This window comes from Eubalaena glacialis, chromosome 4, assembly GCF_028564815.1.
Source record: "Eubalaena glacialis isolate mEubGla1 chromosome 4, mEubGla1.1.hap2.+ XY, whole genome shotgun sequence".
NCBI lineage: Eukaryota > Metazoa > Chordata > Mammalia > Artiodactyla > Balaenidae > Eubalaena > Eubalaena glacialis.
In genome coordinates this window covers 71,269,837-71,290,415 of record NC_083719.1, presented here as the reverse complement: position 1 = coordinate 71,290,415, position 20,579 = coordinate 71,269,837, and the positions used below count along the sequence as shown (strand labels likewise).

The following is a 20,579-nucleotide window of genomic DNA, read 5'->3' as shown; positions in this document are numbered from 1 at the left end:
GAAGTAACTGAACCAAGCTGAATTTGGCTCAGTTGGATGATCATAATGATATTTATTGACCACATTAGGAGCCATTTCTCAGGACTCAAATGGAAAGTTGTTAAAAAGCTCTTTTAATCGACTCTTTTTAAAAAGATTTATTTCATTTATTTAGTTTAATTCTTTTTTTGGCCACGCTGTGCTGGCATGCAGAATCTTAGTTCCCCAACCAGGGATCGAATCTGTGCCCCCTGCAGTGGAAGCCTGGAGTCTTAATCACTGGACCACCAGGGAAGTCCCAGTTGATTCTTAAGAATAACTCTAAACAATGAGGCAGATTGGAGGAAAGTTGGCTGGCTTACTCTGTGAATCAGGTTCGGGATTCACAGGATGGACGCTGAAGAGTCCTGAGAGGTTCAGAAGGTCCGGGTCCTATAAGGACTTGGGGATTGGAAGAAACAATTAGCTACCACTACTGAGAAGTCAAACAAAAAATCCCGGCAGCCTGGTATGTTGTTCATCTGACTCTGCTCATGTTTTAGATGCCATTTGTTTTTTCATATGGCTTCCATGCTCCTCTAGCTTTCCCTAAGGCATACTTATATTCAGAGAACCTGTAATAAAAAGATTAGATAAACAATAACAATGGCTGCTTTTCACTTATTGGAAATTCACACAATTTATATAAATGTATAAACGTCAGGAAGAATTATTAACCAAACACACCCCCCACACACAATTCCTTAGCATCTTTCATTTCTTCCTTGATCGCAACTTTAAAAAACAAAAACTAAAGACTTGGACTTTTCCTCCTAATTTTTATTATTCCTGAATATAACTGAATGGGAAATATTTAAATTAATTTTTCCATAGCACCACGATCATATCTTTATTTTAACATCTGTGATTGTGATTAATGGTTTCCCATCTCCACCACTACCACTATCATGAGCAGTAGAACATTTTTAGGGTCTACTTATCCCAGAGACCAACTTAAGTTAGTTTACATACATGCACCTTAGTTTTTACAGCTCACATACACAGATGAGAAATCTAGTCCATCTGGATATAGATCATGACCTTGGCTCTACATATCCCAAGAGGCAAATTACTAAGCAACCTATTCCAAGCTAACTGAGAGCCTGAAGGCTAACCATAGTTTCTGATCATTCACTCATTCAACAAATACTTAGTGAGCTTCTACTGAGGGTCAAGCACTAAACTACACTTTATAAATACTAACATACATAGAATACGCATTACCTTCAGGGAGCTCCACAGTGAATCCACAGATAATGACAAATACCTGAGAAAAGAGCTATGTTAGAAGATACTTAAGGAACCCAGAGGGGGCTCCAGGGAAAACACCTAGGAGGTATCCTAGAAGATCTCGTGTTTAAGTAAGTTTTGAAGGATGAGTAAGCATTAGGCCAGATAATGGGGAAGGGAATTCTAAGCAGCAGGAACCACAGATACGAAAGCATAAAAGCATAAGCCTGGTGTTTATTAAGAAGTTTCAGGGTTGAGAGACCTTCAAGATGGTGGAGGAGTAAGACGTGAAGATCACCTTCCTCCCCACACATACATCAGAAATACATCTACATGTGGAACAACTCCTATAGAACACCTACTGAATGCTGGCAGAAGACCTCAGACCTCCCAAAAGCCAAGAAACTCTCCACGTACCTGGGTAGGGCAAAAGAAAAAAGAAAAAACAGAGACAAAAGAATAGGGACGGGACCTGTACCTCTGGGAGGGAGCTGTGAAGGAGGAAAAGTTTCCACACACTAGGAAGCCCCTTCGCGGGCAGAGACTGTGGGTGGTGGAGGGGGGAAGCTCCGGAGCCACAGAGGAGAGCGCAGCAACAGGGGTGCGGAGGGCAAAGCGGAGAGATTCCCACACAGAGGAGCGGTGCTGAGCAGCACTCACCAGCCCGAGAGGCTTGTCTGCTCACCCGCCGGGACGGGTCGGGGCTGCGAGCTGAGGCTCGGGCTTCGGTCAGATCCCAGGGAGAGGACTGGGGGTGGCTGCATGAACACAGCCTGAAGGGGACTAGTGTGCCACAGCTAGCCGGGAGGGAGTCCGGGAAAAAGTCTGGATCTGCCTAAGAGGCAAGAGACCATTGTTTCGGGGTGTGCAAGGAGAGGGGATTAAGAGCACGGCCTAAATGAGCTCCAGAGACGGGCGCGAGCCATAGCTATCAGCACGGACCCCAGAGACGGGCATGAGACGCTAAGGCTGCTGCTGCCGCCACCAAGAAGCCTGTGTGCGAGCACAGGTCACTATCCACACCTCCCCTCCCGGAAGCCTGTGCAGCCCGTCACTGCCAGGGTCCCATGATCCAGGGACAACTGCCCCCGGAGAACACACGGCGCACCTCAGGCTGTTTCAACGTCACGCTGGTCTCTGCCGCTGCAGGCTCGCCCCGCACTCCGTACCCCTCCCTCCCCCCAGCCTGAGTGAGCCAGAGCCCCCTAATCAGCTGCTCCTTTAACCCCATCCTGTCTGAATGAAGAACAGACACCCTCAGGTGACCTACACGCAGAGGTGGGGCCAAATCCAAAGCTGAACCCCAGGAGCTGTGCAAACAAAGAAGAGAAAGGGAAATCTCTCCATGCAGCCTCAGGAGCAGCAGATTAAATCTCCACAATCAACTTGATGTACCCTGCATCTGTGGAATACCTGAATAGACAACGAATCATCCCAAAATTGAGATGGTGGACTTTGGGAGCAACCGTAGACCTGGGGTTTGCTTTCTGCATCTAATTTGTTTCTGGTTTTATGTTTATCTTAGTTTAGTATTTAGAGTTTATTATCATTAGTAGATTTGTTTATTGATATGGTTGCTCTCTTCCTTTTTTTTATATATATATATATTTTTTTTTTTTTCCTTTTTCTCTTTCTGTGAGTGTGTATATATATGCTTCTTTGTGTGATGTTGTCTGTATAGCTTTGCTTTTACCATTTGTCCTAGGGTTCTGTCTGTCCTTTTTTTTTTCTTTTTTTCATTACTTTTAAATTTTTTAATTTTTAATAATTAAAAAAATTTTTATTTTAATAACTTTATTTTATTTATTTATTTTTTTCTTTCTCCCTTTTCTTCTGAGCCGTGTGTCTGACAGGGTCTTGGTGCTCCCGCTGGGTGTCAGACCTGTGCCTCTGAGGTGGGAGAGCCGAGTTCAGGACATTGGCCCACTAGAGACCTCCCGGCTCCACGTAATATCAAACAGCAAAAGCCCTCCCAGAGATCTCCATCTCAATGCTAAGACCCAGCTCCACTCAACGACCAGCAAGCTACAGTGCTGGACACCCTATGCCAGACAACTAGCAAGACAGGAACACAACCCCACCCATTGGCAGAGAGGCTGCCTAAAATCATAATAAGGTCACAAACACCCCAAAACACACCATCGGATGCGGTCCTGCCCACCAGAAAGACAAGATCCAGCCTCATCCACCAGAACACAGGCACCAGTCCCCTCCACCAGGAAGCCTACACAACCCACTGAACCAAGCTTAGCCACTGGGGGCAGACACCAAAAACAATAAACTATGAACCTGCAGCCTGCAAAAGGAGACCCCAAACACAGTAAGTTAAGCAAAATGAAAAGACAGAGAAACACACAGCAGATGAAGGAGCAAGGTAAAAACCCACCAGACCAAACAAATGAAGAGGAAATAGGCAGTCTGACTGAAAAAGAACTCAAAGTAATGATAGTAAGGATGATCCAAAATCCTGGAAATAGAATGGAGAAAATACAAGAAACATTTAACAAGGACCTAGAAGAACTAAAGAGCAAAGAAACAATGATGAACAACACAATAAATGAAATTTTAAATTCTCTAGAAGGAATCAATAGCAGAATAACTGAGGCAGAGGAACGGATAAGGAACCTGGAAGATAAAATAGTGGAAATAACTACCACAGAGATGAATAAAGAAAAGAATGAAAAGAATTGAGGACAGTCTCAGAGACCTCTGGGACAACATTAAACGCACCGACATTCGAATTATATATGGGTCCCAGAAGAAGAAGAGAAAAAGAAAGGGACTGAGAAAATATTTGAAGAGATTATAGCTGAAAACTTCCCTAATATGGCAAAGGAAATAGTCAATCAAGTCCAGGAAGTGCAGAGAATCCCATACAGGATAAATCCAAAGAGAAACATGCCAAGACACATATTAATCAAACTATCAAAAATTAAATACAAAGAAAAAATATTAAAAGCAACAAGGGAAAAACAACAAATAACATACAAGGGAATCCCCATAAGGTTAACAGCTGATCTTTCAGCAGAAACTCTGCAAGCCAGAAGGGAGTGGCAGGACATATGTAAAGTGATGAAAGGGAAAAACCTACAACCAGGATTACTATACTCAGCAAGGATCTCATTCAGATTTGATGGAGAAATTAAAACCTTTACAGACAAGCAAAAGCTAAGAGAATTCAGCACCACCAAACCACCTCTACAACAAATGCTAATGGAACTCCTCTAGGCAGGAAACACAAGAGAAGGAAAAGACCTACAATAACAAACCCAAAACAATTAAGAAAATGGTAATAGGAACATACATATCGATAACTACATTAAATGTAAATGGATTAAATGCTCCAACCAAAAGACATAGACTTGCTGAATGGATACAAAAACAAGACCCATATATATGTTGTCTACAAGAGACCTACTTCAGACCTAGGGACATATACAGACTGAAAGTGAGGGTATGGAAACAGATATTCCATGCAAATGGAAATCAAAAGAAAGCTGGAGTAGCAATTCTCATATCAGACAAAATAGACTTTAAAATAAAGACTATTACAAGAGACAAAGAAGGACACTACATAATGATCAAGGGATCAATCCAAGAAGAAGATATAACAATTGTAAATATTTATGCACCCAACATAGGAGCACCTCAATACATAAGGCAAATGCTAACAGCCATAAAAGGGGAAATCAACAGTAACACAATCACAGTAGGGGACTTTAACACCCCACTTTCACCAACGGACAGATCATCCAAAATGAAAATAAATAAGGAAACACAAGCTTTAAATAATACATTAAACAAGATGGACTTAACTGATATTTACAGGACATTCCATCCAAAAACAACAGAATACACATTCTTCTCAAGTGCTCATGGAACATTCTCCAGGATAGATCATATCTTGGGTCACAAATCAAGCCTTGGTAAATTTAAGAAAATTGAAATCGTATCAAGTATCTTTTCCGACCACAACGCTATGAGACGAGGTATCAATTACAGGAAAAAATCTGTAAAAAATACAAACACATGCAGGCTAAACAATACACTACTAAAAAACCAAGAGATCACTAAAGAAATCAAATAGGAAATCAAAAAATACCTAGAAGCAAATGACAATGAAAATACGATGACTGAAAACCTATGGGATGCAGCAAAAGCAGTTCTAAGAGGGAAGTTTATAGCAATACAGTCCTACCTCAAGAAATAAGAAACACCTCAAATAAACAACCTAATCTTACACCTAAGCAATTAGAGAAAGAAGAACAAAAAAACCCCCAAAGTTGGCAGAAGGAAATAAATCACAAAGATCAGATCAGAAATAAATGAAAAAGAAATGAAGGAAACAATAGCAAACATCAATAAAATTAAAAGCTGGTTCTTTGAGAAGATAAACAAAATTGATAAACCATTTGCCAGACTCATCAAAAAAAAGGGAGAAGACTCAAATCAACAGAATTGGAAATGAAAAAGGAAAAGTAACAACTGATACTGCAGAAATACAAAGGATCGTGAGAGATTACTACAAGCAACTATATGCCAATAAAGTGGACAACCTGGAAGAAATGGACAAATTCTTAGAAAAGCACAACCTTCCAAGACTGAACAAGGAAGAAATAGAAAATATAAACAGACCAATCACAAGCACTGAAATTGAGACTGTGATTAGAAATCTTCCAACAACCAAAAGTCCAGGACCAGATGGCTTCACAGGTGAATTCTATCATTTAGAGAAGAGCTAACACCTATCCTTCTCAAACTTTTCCAAAATATAGCAGAGGGAGGAACACTCCCCAACTCATTCTATGAGGCCACCATCACCCTGATACCAAAACCAGACAAAGATGTCACAAAGAAAGAAAACTACAGGCCAATATCACTGATGAACATAGATGCAAAAATCCTCAACAAAATACTAGCAAACAGAATCCAACAGCACATTAAAAGGATCATACACCATGATCAAGTGGGGTTTATTCCAGGAATGCAAGGATTCTTCAATATACGCAAATCAATCAATGCGATACACCATATTAACAAATTGAAGGAGAAAAAACATATGATCATCTCAATAGATGCAGAGAAAGCTTTCAACAAAATTCAACACCCATTTATGATAAAAGCCCTGCAGAAAGTAGGCATAGAGGGAACTTTCCTCAACATAATAAAGGCCATATATGACAAACCCACAGCCAACATTGTCCTCAATGGTGAAAAACTGAAACCATTTCCACTAAGATCAGGAACAAGACAAGGTTGCCCACTCTCACCACTATTATTCAACATAGTTTTGGAAGTTTTAGCCACAGCAATCAGAGAAGAAAAAGAAATAAAAGGAAACCAAATCAGAAAAGAGGAAGTAAAGCTGTCACTGTTTGCAGATGACATGATACTATACATAGAGAATCCTAAAGAGGCTACCAGAAAATTACTAGAGCTAATCAATGAATCTGGTAAAGTAGCAGGATACAAAATTAATGCACAGAAATCTCTTGCATTCCTGTACACTAATGATGAAAAATCTGAAAGAGAAATTAAGGAAACACTCCCATTTACCACTGCAACAAAAAGAATAAAATACCTAGGAATAAACCTACCTAAGGAGACAAAAGACCTGTATGCAGAAAACTATAAGACACTGATGAAAAAAATTAAAGATGATACCAACAGATGGAGAGATATACCATGTTCTTGGATTGGAAGAATCAACATTGTGAAAATGACTATACTACCCAAAGCAATCTACAGATTCAATGCAGTCCCTATCAAATTACCAATGGCTTTTTTCACAGAACTAGAACAAAAAATTTCACAATTTGTATGGGAACACAAAAGACCCCGAATAGCCAAAGCCATCTTGAGAAAGAAAAACGGAGCTGGAGGAATCAGGCTCCCGGACTTCAGACTACTACAAAGCTACAGTAATCAAGAGAGTACGGTACTGGTACAAAAACAGAAATATTGATCAATGGAACTTGATAGGAAGCCCAGAGATAAACCCACGCACATCTGGTCACCTTATTTTTGATAAAGGAGGCAAGAATATACAATGGAGAAAAGACAGCCTCTTCAATAAGCGGTGCTGGGAAAACTGGACAGCTACATGTAAAAGAATGAAATTAGAACACTCCTTAACACCATACACAAAAATAAACTCAAAATGGATTAAAGACCTAAATGTAAGGACAGACACTATGAAACTCTTAGAGGAAAACATAGGCAGAACACTCTATGACATAAATCACAGCAAGATCCTTTTAGACCCACTTCCTAGAGAAATGGAAATAAAAACAAAAATAAACAAATGGGACCTAATGAAACTTAATAGTTTTTGCACAGCAAAGGAAACCATAAACAAGACGAAAAGACAACCCTCAGAATGGGAGAAAATATTTGCAAATGAAGCAACTCACAAAGGATTAATCTACAAAATTTAGAAGCAGCTCATGCAGCTCAATATCAAAAAAACAAACAACCCAATCAAAAAATGGGCAGAAGACCTAAATAGACATTTCTCCAAAGATATACAGATTGCCAACAAACACATGAAAGGATGTTCAACATCACTAATCATTAGAGAAATGCAGATCAAAACTACAATGAGGTATCCCCTCACACCAGTCAGAATGGCCATCATCAAAAAATCTACAAACAATCAATGCTGGAAAGGGTGTGGTGAAAAGGGAACCCTCCTGCACTGTTGGTGGGAATGTAAATTGATACAGCCACTATGGAGAACAGTATGGAGGTTCCTTAAAAAACTAAAAATAGAACTCCCATACGACCCAGCAATCCCACTACTGGGCATATACCCTGGGAAAACCATAATTCAAAAAGAGTCATGTACCACAATGTTCATTGCAGCTCTCTTTACAATAGCCAGGACATGGAAGCAACCTAAGGGTCCATCGACAGATGAATGGATAAAGAAGATGTGGCACATATATACAATGGAATATTACTCAGCCATAAAAAGAAATGAAATTGAGTTATTTGTAGTGAGGTGGATGGACCTAGAGTCTGTCATACAGAGTGAAGTTAAGTCAGAAAGAGAAAAAAAATACCGTATGCTAACACGTATATATGGAATCTAAGGAAAAAAAAAAGGTTCTGAAGAACCTAGGGGCAGGACAGGAATAAAGACGGAGACGTACAGAATGGACTTGAGGACACGGGGAGGGGGAAGGGTAAGCTGGGACGAAGTGAGAGAGTGGCATGGACATATATACACTACCAAATGTAAAATAGATAGCTAGTGGGAAGCAGCTGCATAGCACAGGGAGATCAGCTCGGTGCTTTGTGACCACTTAGAGGGGTGGGATAGGGAGAGTGGGAGGGAGACGCAAGAGGGAGGAGATATGGGGATATATGTATATGTATAGGTGATTCACTTTGTTATATAGCAGAAACTAACACACCAGTGTAAAGCAATTATACTCTAATAAAGATGTTAAAAAGAAAAAAGAAGAAAACATCATACAATGTAAAAACTGTATTACACAGCAAAAGAAATTATTATAAAATCCTATTTCTTGAAAAAAAAATAAAATTTCAATAATATGAAAAAAAAAAAAAAAAAGAAGCTTCAGGGTTTCAATTAGCTGGAGTTGGGATGTGCATGACGGTGGAGAGAGAGATAGAGCTGGACTACCAGGCAGGCCTTGATGGTCAAAAGCCCCTTGGGCCATGTTTAGATTTTCCCTGAAAGTGATGAGGAGTCACTTCAGAAATTTTACCAGGCAAATGGCTGGATCAAATTGGTGTTTTAGAAAAGTCATTCTGGCTGAAGTCTAAAGGAGGACGAAGAACCAGTGAGAGAGTTATTGCAGTAATTCAGGTAAGATAGGGAATCCTGAGAAATGAGCTGTTTGGGATGGAAGATGCTGAGGTCAGCTTGGGGTGAGCTGAGATAGCTGCTAGGAAATTGACTAGAATAAACACTTCTTGGTTTCTATAGTTGTATAGTTTCCCCTTCTAGCCATCCCTAGTTTCAGTCTAAACTGAATGTTTTCAGTGCAAGTAGTAAACTAGCCGGTGCATCATAAGCCTGTTGCTAACTCCAGACTTACTGCTGTGTAGTTTTGTAGTAATATACCTGGCTGATACAGTTTGTATTACGCCTGAATTATCCACACTGCAATATCTGCTTTTGGAATTTCAATCACTTTTCATTTAGCCTTAAATCACAGCAGAAAAACTCTATCCCAGTTGTCTTGCTTCCTGGGAAGTCTGGTGAGAGAATGAAAAAAAAAAGTCATGGAAATCTTGCTCCACAGCTGTTTACTAGCCAGAGCTCCATGAGCATAACCAGGTAAGGGCAGGAAACGGTATTCAGAGGTGAAGAACTGTGCTGTGGTCCCTAGGGTTTTGGTTTGGTTTGCAATGTATAGAAAATTAACAGGCAACTACACAGCTTTGAAAATTATATCATAAAGTTTTGCCATGATTTCTTACAGGAAAATTATTTTTGATAAATGCATTTTTGGATTATTCATCCTTCTCCAATAATAATTCCATCACATATGTCAAGGAGTTACTATATATGTGTCTAGAAATAAGGAAAAAAGATCTAAGCTAGAGATACTCAAATATAATTTTTTAAAAAACAAAGTAATGAACTTTTTTAATACTCAACTTTTTACATATGAAAAAAAGTATTGTCTCTGCCTCCATCTTAAAGATGAATGACCAAAAAAAATTAACGGATGTGAGTGCCAAATATTCTAAATAATGGGCTCTAGTAACTAAACAAGCATGTTGGGGTTTTTATTTAATGATAAAAAGCCAAACGGTCACTGTGCAATGTTTTCTCATGTGAATGGATGCACAAAGTTCAGCAATTCAGACACTTCACAAATTCCAATTTCCAAATTAATTTTGAAAACTTTGAAATGTTTTAAATATGATTAACTCCAAACTTATGATTCCATACCCCTTCCAAAAGAAGGAATACTTCATAAACCTTGATTTAACAGGCAAATTTAAAGCGATAAGATTTTAAAAGTCTAAGATTCTACTCAGACTACTAAAAATTAAACTAAAGAAACTATACTAACCACTAGTTCATTAAAAGTGTTATTTTAATTTCTAAACATGTATTATGCAAAAATAAGGAATATTTATAGTGATTTCAATTGGTGTACTAGGAAAATGCTGAGTGAAATACTGCTTTCTGTTCATAAAACTCCAAAATGTAAATGCATTTTATATCTTCATAAAATCACCTTATATAAAAGGTGAATATGAAGTAGCACAAGAAATCAGCACATTTACTACCCCTTGATAGTAGTAACTAGAAATAGAATTCTTGAAAAAAAATTAAACAACATAAAACTGGCTTCTTAGTTAGCAACTTTGGAGTTTCCCAGTCTGTTATGTGGTTGGACTATTGCTGGTTTGTCTGGGTTGGGTTGACCACCCATCTAGCACTCAATCCACATGCCCAGGCTTGTGGGTGTCTTTCTGTTCTCCTGTTTTTAAAGCCATGTTTGAGTTTTCACTGACCTCCTGTTATGGTGACCTTTGAAGCAAAAACATTACTACTCCCCCCATGGGCTATGTATGATGTTATAAATGTGAATTACGTATTGGGCAGACGGGTTTTTTAAAAAAAAAAAAAAAAAAGGTTAGATATCCTTGTAGGAGGCCAAACCAGTTGGGGGAAAATGCAAAAATCTAAAATTACAAACCTTTGAGAATTTCCCAGGACTTTCACATCATTTCCACATTTTGAAAAGAATGTAGTAAGACGTTTTACAAAACAGAAACTGATACAAATAGTGGAAAAACAGAGAAATGTAATTCATTTGTTGAAAACAAAAGAAAAAGATAATGTTTTGTAAAGTATATTTTATGTACAGTTACAACAATGCCTAGATGTATTCCAAGTAGTACTACATGGCTTCTTAGGGCAACTAGGGTTTGGTCCCTACTTACAAATGACACAGGAAGAGGCTCAGAAACTGTCTCTTCCCGTGGAGGCTTTGGGAGGAGAACCAACTGGGATTTCTGATCTACCACCACTACATGCACTTTAATCCGAGGAGGAGTATTGCTCTTAACTATTTACAGGTACCATCTTTTTGAACAAAGTGTTTCATAGCTTTAAGAAAAATTTGAAAAATACTAATCTTGTCTGGAACTCAGAAAGATAAATTTACAACAAGTAATAAAGAGATTTGAGAGTAGACCCCCTTTCTCCTAACTGTTCAGCCAGGTTTTCCTTATCTACCTCACAGTAGCTCAAAATAGTTCAGCCAACAAATATGGAAGAGATTGCCAGGATACAGTACAGTTAGGCAATAAACCTAACTCTCCTCTTAGACATCCTATTCTTTCATTCACTTAGATTTTTGTTTTATTTTGAAACTCTGAGCCAGGTTTCTATTCTTCTTAATGTTGAGACTTGTAGCTGATATGATTAGTTACTATATACAATATTCATTTATTCTATATTCCACACTAACAGGACCCAGTTTAGCTGGGGGCTGCAACGTGCTCAGCTAAAAACTTTATTTTCCAGCCTCCCTGGCAGGTGGGTGGCCCTATGACTAAATTCTGCCAATAAAATGTAAGCAGATGCTGTTGGGTGGGGCTGATTCAGCACATGCATTGGTCCTTTCCCCTCCCTATTCTTTCTGCCTAAAATGGTCATGTTTTGTACAGAACTTCCTCTATCACAACTGTGGAGCAGAAAGCTAGAAGGATCCTTAGGCACGGGTGACAACATGGCACTAACACACCAGCCCCGGAACTTTGCGCTTTCCTCACAGTTGTTTGCTGTTAATCACAATCCTACCTTTGGAACAAAAATCACAATCCTACACCTTGGTACAAAAACATATGGTAAAAATTCTTCAATTTCTCCCACAGTTTAAAAGTAGCATGATAACAACACCCCAAATGTGTAAAGCTTTTTCAATAGAAATGTATCATTCATTGGTAGGAACACAGTTTAAATCTTCTACTCCCATTTTTAAAAGAATCTCAAATTCTGAATATGACGGTAGGACTACAGCCTTTGCTTGCTATGTTGCAAAATGTTTTCCTGGGAAATTCCTGTGAAAGCAAATCTCTGTGCGGTAACTGATCTTAATCAGATTCCTTGAAGAGAAAGTCCTGTACTAGTCCAATATTTTGATTTTAAATTGTGTCTAAAAAGAAACACAGTTTTATTGTTTTCCTGATGATAATATCCATTTATTAATAGCAAACACTTTAAGAGTTTGTTCTCTTATCTTAATTAAATATATAAATCACATAATATTAGAGCCCTGAAGAAATATTGTTCATGTTTAATCTTTTTTTCTATGTTTTATTGAGAAATAATTGATATACATTACTGCATAAGCTTAAGGTATAGAGCATGATGGTTTGATTTACATATTTTGTGAAATGATTACAATCGGTTTAGTTAATATCCATCATCTCATATAGATACAATAAAAAGAAAAAAATTTTTTTCTCCTTATGACGAGAACTCTTAAAAGCTACTCTCTTAAGTTTCCTGTATGATCGTACAGTGGTGTTAACTATAGCCATCATGTTGGACATTACATCTCTAGTACTTGCTTATCTTATAACTGGAAGTTTGTACCTTTTGACCACCTTCCTCCAATTTCCCTCCCACCCAGCCCCTGCCTATGGTAACCACGAATCTGTTTCCTTTTATTGTGAGTTTGGTGTGTGTGTGTTGGGGGGGGGATTGTTTTGTTCTGTTTTAGATTCCACATATAAGTGAAATCATACAGTATCTGTCTTTCTCTGTCTGACTTATTTCACTTAGTATAATGTCTTCAAGGTCCATCCATGTTGTTGCAAATAATAGGATTTCCTTTTTTTTTATAGCTGAATAATATTCCTCTGTGCGTGTGTGCACCACAATTTGAACAAATCTTGATGATACTCTAGCCTATCCTCTCATTTTTCAATGGAAAAGACAAAAAAAAGGCAAGAGGAGCTGAAGTGATATTTCTTAACTTTTCACTATTCATTGGATTCTTTCTCAAATGGAAGAACTTTATTAAGTAGTGAAAGAAGAAAGTACTTCTACCACTTGCTTAGAGTTCTCCTTCCTTCTTTGTCTTTTGTCTCGACCTCCCTCCTCCACCCCAGTGAGGATGCCCTTCCTCCTCCCACTTATAACTGCTCCCCTCCTTTAACCCAGCTAACTGCAGCTCAGCCTTTAAGACCCAACAGGGTCTCATCCAGAGAGCTGTCCCTGACTGTGCCCACTTGCCATGCCCAGGCCCTGGCCAGGCAAGGAGCTTCCCCCTTTGCTGGCTGCACACTGTGCACACCGCCATCACCACACACCTACCTCAGATCTTGGTGATCTGGGTATGCCTTCTCTCTCCCAAAAGAAAGTGAAATCCCCAAGGGCAAGGGCCAAATCTGTATGCCCCAGAGCGCAGCATCGGATCTGGCAGAATATACTTTCCCTAACACTTTCTTTTTACAAAATACATGCCAGTGAACCCTAGTGTAATGAGGACAAATATTGAATCAGTGGAATCTCACTCAGCTCTTTAACGCATTTTGAAACCCTTTCTCCTATTGACTTCCATCCTACGGCCAAACAGATGTCCACACGCTCAGGAGAAGTGGCTCCAAAAGGCCAAAAAGAGGTTTGGTAATACTGCAAATGTTGTGAACAACCCATTTTAATGTATGGTAGTACAATACAAAGGACACAGTTTTGTCTTTTGGGGGAGGTATAAGAATTTAATTATAAGGAGCAAGTAGGGCAGTTAAATAAACAGAGCACACTTGATAAAATCGTTTGTGCAAGTCTCTGGTTGCTCAGGCTTGGTTTCCTAGCACATTGTGAAAGATATGGCTTTTTAAATTAATAGGTTAATCTAGGCTTAAGAAAGGAAGATACAACAATGGAAAAAGCACTGATGCAAAATGCAGCAGGAAATCAACTCTTGGAGGAAGCATATTTTCTAGAACAGAGATAAGGGAAACTAGAATGTTCCAAATTATATTCTTTAGGTATCATATTAAATTTGTTCTTTACCACATCAACTATAATTTAGTTGAAGAGATTTCTAAATGAGAGTTCTCTGGTAATTTCCCCCACCTCTTTTTTTAATGAGTGCTCTTTTTCCCTTCATCATATTTTAAATGATTCTATAAATAGTTTTTTCATGTTAAAAAATAGTTTTCTCTTTAAAACAGAGTATTAAATGGGGGTCCTATATAAAATATCCTACAGAGTGAAATATTAGGAAATAACTTAACCAAATAATTGATACAGTCACTTTAATTGCTACCTTGTTATCTGTGACCTAGTTTGCTTAGTGGTTTTTATGCAGCCTGACTCTGATTTACTGGAGAATCTTAGATTCAGAATGGATGTAAGAATATTTTGATCTCTCTTTCAGTTCTATTGGATTGACAGTATTTCTGTAAAAACAAATCAGGCCAGTAAAACTCCTTTTCAGTACTTTTTCTAAATAGCAGGTTTTCATTAAATTGCATTTTAATAAAGAGGAAAGGTAATTTTTTCTATAATTATTATTCTCTATAGAGTGTGTGTGTGTGTGTGTATATATATATATATATATATATATATATATATATATATATATATGAAGGCAGACAAGAGAGAAAATAATCTTATCGTATTCTCTCGGAACACTATTACAAACAGTCACACAAAATTAACCTGAAGTCCACTTTTTTCTTTATAAACTAAAAGCAAGCCTGACAACTTCTGGAGTCTGCATCAGGCCTCATACCTTAGTTTTCTACCCCCTATAGCCAGTCTTTAGTCCACAAATGCTTCCTGAAAGCACTCAGCTCCATGAGTCATCCCATCTAACCAAGACACAAAATGGCATTCATTTGTGATTACAATGTTCCCAGGGCATGCACTCCATTCCCAGAATGTGTAAAGGTCTAGATGAAAACTGTGTAGAATTGTGAGATAATTGCAGGTATGTAGAAAGGCTTTTTCATGAACAACAGTGAGAAGAATAATAAACAAATGATGGCAAGCAAAGTAAGAGAAAGATGTGGGACAGGGTATTGTGAGACACACACGTGTGTGGGCACACTCACACATGCATGCCTGTGGCATGACTGCCGTGTAAGGATTCTCAACAGTCTCTCTGATCAGCCCCCATACTGGACAGTTATCCCTTAGCGGTGACAGCTTCTAGCTCCAGCGAGGGTGAACACTCATCCTGAGGTGTGAACCCATCCCTCAGTATTTTAACCTATATATTTATAGGTTATAAATATAAATTTATATTTAATATAACCTATATATTTATAGGTTATAAATATAAATTTATATTTAACCTATATAAACCTATATATGAGGTGATAAGGATAAAGAAAGAAATTAAGCCGGATCACCCGAAACTTGTAACTGAAGGACATCATAAAAATCAAGCTGTATAAAACTGTGACGTTGTTGTTTTGGGCTCTCCTGAGTAACTGGTTGTAAGCTGAATGGCTCACAAGAAAAGAAGAGTCATCTTTGTCACTAAAAGAAAATCAGAGTCACCTCTGTCACTAAACTCGCATCTAGCCTCATTGCGTTTTCTTATTTTGGTCTTCACTTTGGCTATGTGATATCTTTTGTAATGGGTTTAAGTCATTTTTACCTACTTAATGGCATTTTGCTTGTGAACCATTTGACTCTTCAACAAAAGACCAGGAGGGGATGAGAGGAAGGCAGGGAGCAAGGGGGACAAAGAGGAAGAGAGTGAGTGTGTGTTCTGGGCTGTGGAGCTCAGTCACACCCAGACTGGAAGCCCACTACCTTCCAGCTTTTTGACTTTGGGCACATTGCTTAACCTGTAATTCACTTAACTGCTCTGAGCCTCAAATTCATCTAAAATGGAGGGATATTAGTACCTACCTCAATGGAGAAAATACCATAAGAGATCAATTAATGTTAGTTTATTTCGTCCTTCCTGATATTCCCATCAACATCTAAATCATATGTGTGTGAGTGCGTGTGTATATTACAGATGAAACTGTGCCTATAGAGACATCTCATCTATAGAGAAATATATATGTATACACACACGTTTATATTTACATATACACATATGCACAACCTCTCTCTCCACCCTACCTGCCACATACACACAAAGCTGATTTCTGGAATCAAAACCTTATTCAGAAAGTGCCCACTCACCAATTTCCAAAGAACTTCGAGGTGAGCAGTTAGGAAACTAATCCATCCTTCATTAAAAATGCTGTTTTGGGGCTTCCCTGGTGGCGCAGTGGTTGAGAATCTGCCTGCCAATGCAGGGGACGCGGGTTCGAGCCCTGGTCTGGGAAGATACCACATGCCGCGGAGCGGCTAGGCCCGTGAGCCACAACTACTGAGCCTGCGCGTCTGGAGCCTGTGCTCTGCAACAAGAGAGGCCGCGATAGTGAGAGGCCCGCGCACCGCGATGAAGAGTGGCCCCCACTTGCCACAACTAGAGAAAGCCCTCGCACAGAAACGAAGACCCAACACAGCCATAAATAAATAAATAAATAAATAAATAAATAAACCCCCCCAAAAAAAAAACAAAAAAAAAAGTTAAAAAAAAACAACACATGTTGCAAAAAAAAAAAAAAAAGAGTATAGTGACTTTAAAAAAAAAAAATGCTGTTTTGTTTTTCATTAAAGTGAGGACCTACAGAAGATATTGGAAGTAAGTCTAGGAAATAAGCCATTTTATTAGAGCAGAGTTTGGGCAGCCTCTGTGTTAACCAGAAGCCTAAGAAAAACTCCTCCCTCTGGGTCCCTCACCTGCCCATCTGCTACAACCGTCATCGCAGGCACACAGCGCTCACCACTGACCTATCGCAGACAGGTAATCAAGAGCAGAGACAGCAGCTTTCACAGGACAAGCAGTTACTTGTTCTCAACTTTTTAAAGTTCATAATTCAGTCTAACTGTCATTTCTTTCCTCTTGCTGGTGCTTTTATGAAAGGTAAAGCTGAACAGAAAAAAACCCAGTCATTAACTGTTTGAAAGTTTAATGTGCTACCAAACCAGAATTAGATGTGATAATGAAAGTTCCACTGGTGAAAGCAGACTTTGCTAACTGATGTATGTAGTGAGAAGGTGGTCACATAACCAATGAAAATAAAAATCAGGCTCATTTTTTATATTTCTCATACATTTTTTTAATTTAAACTGGCCAAACACCAAATTAGATTTCAGGTAAAAAGTGGATGTAGTAAAGTTCCACTTGTTTCTTTTAGAAAATATATAGTCTACATTTATAGTATAGATGTTGATCAAGTAACCTAATATCTAGAGACATTCTAGAACAATGGATCAAGATTTATGGCTTAGTATTGCTAGACTTTATTCAGCCATCTCATTGGTCAGATATGCCATCCAAGTCACCAGAATCCAGGGCTGTGGGATGGTTCGCCCTATGCATGCCACTCCTCAGTCTGGCACTCAAGGTGTGTCTATATAGGACTCCGATTCACCTTTTCTAACTGCAGCAGACCCTTGAACAACATGGGTTTGAACTGCATGGGTCCACTTATGCTCAGATTCCTTTCAATAAACACTACGGTACTAAGCGACCCGTGGTTGGTTGAATCCTCAGATGTGGAACTGTGTATACCAAAGGCCAACTATAAAGTCACGGGCAGATTTTCGACTATGTGGAGGGTCGATTCACCTAACCCCCGCATTGTTCAAGGGTCAACTGTACTTCACCTCCTGTGTTCTATGCTCAGAATTGTTAAAATGGATCATTAGTTGTTCCCCAGATACAACACAATTTTTTCTACCCCTTTGCCTTTGCACATACTGTTGTCTCCTCCTGAAGCTCTCAGCCACTGCTTCCATTTGCTTCCCCTCCTCCAGGCACCCGGCCCACTGTGCCCTTCTTCCCAAGGCTTCCACTCAGGCACCTCTTACAGATCACCATCTGTTGAAGTTACACCCATTTAAATTTCAGTTAAAATGCCCTCTTTTCAAGAAATTATTCCTTCCTGCCCATGCCAAACTGACCCTATCTCTTTCTCCTCTCCAACCAGTCACTTTACTTTAACTCTTGTACGTCACTTTTCATAGTTTTTGGCACACAATAGAAACTCATTTACTGTATGATAAGTGAATCAAAGAATTACAGGTTATGTTGCACTTTCATCTGCTCCCTAACCTATTCCTCCTCCCTAAGCTTTAAGCTTCTTAATTGCAAAGACGGAGTTAGTGGGAGTAGGGTGCTTATTAATCTTTATAACCTTTAAATTTCCTAATAGGTTCATTGCACATAATGAAGGCTTGATAAATATTTCTTGAATTGCATGATTAAACCGGGTCAGCCAGGCTGGGCTTGGTTAGAAGCGATTCGGGATCACCCCTTGATTTAGCAGGAGCAGTGCCAGTGATGTAAGGGGTAATTTTCTTTGCTGAATCATAACTGAGTTTATATCACACTAAGCTTTGGAAGGTACCATTTTTCAAATTAAATATAAAAACAATAACCTTTGTGTTTGTAACAGTGTAAGTTCTCCTGGCTCCTTTCAGGCATAGGGGCATTTCTGTAAGGTGTTGGCCTAAATTTCTTCTGACCTAATTTCCTTGTTGCAAAAGGAATTCGGTGCAGTCAGCCCCCACTGCGGAAAGGTTTTGCTCTATATCACTGTCACATTTCCATGACAAATGGAATGAACTTTGTTAGTCCTTTTGAGATTTCAGAATAGCTCAGGATATTCCCCTCTAATATCTAAGAGGATTTCAGTGATTTGTCCTGGTGGCTACAGAGTGTAAAGGGCCTCCCTTTGTCCCATGCTTTCCCCGAAGCAGTCTGGCTTCCTCCATGTAAGTACCAGACACCACTTGCACACATTTTTACTGCACAGCAGCTGAAGAGACGGTTCTGATGAAGTGGAGAAGAATGGAAGTGGCAAAAATGACCCACTGGGATCTTGAATCAAAAAAAAAAAAGAAAAGAAATCTTTCTCAGCAATAACCAAGTATACTTTGGTTCTAGTCCTAAGTATTTTGAAGCCAAACCAAACTAACCTCTCTCTACTCTTATGATAGGAAAAAAAATTTCCTCCTAATGATACAAATAAACCAAAAAAAACTATTTTTCCCACTATGTTGGAAGCATATACATTATGTTGTAAACATATGTATATTTGTAAGCATATGTGTTTGAGAAGGAGTAAGCTAGTGAAAGAATAGGATTTAGCTCAAATAATTCAGTAGCTGTATGAGCCATGAGACAACAGACAGCATATAATAAAAATTCTTCTGCGTTTTTAAGGAAAAGAAAAGACAGCCTTCTACGAAGAATAGCTTCCTAGAAGATGAGTATACTACATGAGTCCCTAGGGCTTCCTTCTGGTCCTGTTATTAACCAATGACCACTATCTGAATCATGTATTCACATGCAGTTTCAATACGGGGTAGACTGATTTTAAGATTCAGAAATTTTAATAAGCATTTCAGTAATACAGTGAATGTGCTTTAAAATGCTTAAGATGACTGGGATTCTCTCATGTTGAGCATAAATTATAACTCAGAAATGTTACTCCATTATTTCCATTTGGAAGCCTGTCCCCTGGAAGACCTCAAGGCACCACACCCTGCCAGTTGGTGATGTGGTCGGCAAAGTCTAGAGCAGGTCAAAGAGAGCAGCTGTCCCAGCAATTCAGCCTCAACCTAAATGGTAACATGAAAGAGAGTAAAGGAGAAAAAAAAAATTGACAAAGGAAAACAAAAGAGTCTGTTTCAAAAAGAAAAGATGTAAGAAGAGCAACAGATAATAAAGAAGTACAGGAGAATAAAAAAGTTATTTCTAACAAAAGATTAGAAGGAAAGTAAGTCTGAAGAAGGAAGAGAATTTTAACCACTCAAAAAAAGAGAGAACATCTTTGGAGTAACACCCCAAAGAGTCAAAAATCACGAGTGAAAGATGCACCTAGACAATAGGTTATATGAACAGAAAGCCAACCAGATGAGAGCCTCAGTCGGCAAGCAGACTCTAAGAACCTACCAGGGCAGACACTGCTCTAGGTGTCAGGGAGGCTGTGACGACCAAAACAGGCAAGCCCGTTGCCTCACCAAGACTTTGTCCCCAAGGGCCAGAAAAAACCTGAATATTATTTAGACTTGCATTCCTTATATTATAGCCTGGTGCATAGCATTAGATCAAGAGCAAAGAGATGAGAGCGGATGCATATAGATAATGGAACTATTAGACTGGTTGGCTCTTGAGCAGAGAAGGCTAATATATTATCCAGATCAAACAGAATAGATTCTCCTCTGAGAGCACTCATCTGAATCTCTAGAAGGATCATCGACTAAAGGGGAAAATAAGGGAAAATCTTTTGTGAAATCA

At 38.9% G+C, this 20,579-nt stretch overlaps 1 long non-coding RNA gene across 1 annotated transcript; it reads right to left on the bottom strand.

Moving 5' to 3' along the window:
* Positions 1-391: 391 nt before the first annotated feature.
* LOC133089816 (uncharacterized) lies at positions 392-5,133 on the bottom strand. The gene is made up of 3 exons (XR_009700747.1): positions 5,065-5,133; positions 1,243-1,285; positions 392-420 (listed from the first exon to the last, which is right to left on the bottom strand). It is a non-coding gene; the product is annotated as an uncharacterized LOC133089816 (long non-coding RNA).
* Between the last annotated feature and the right edge of the window lie 15,446 nt (positions 5,134-20,579).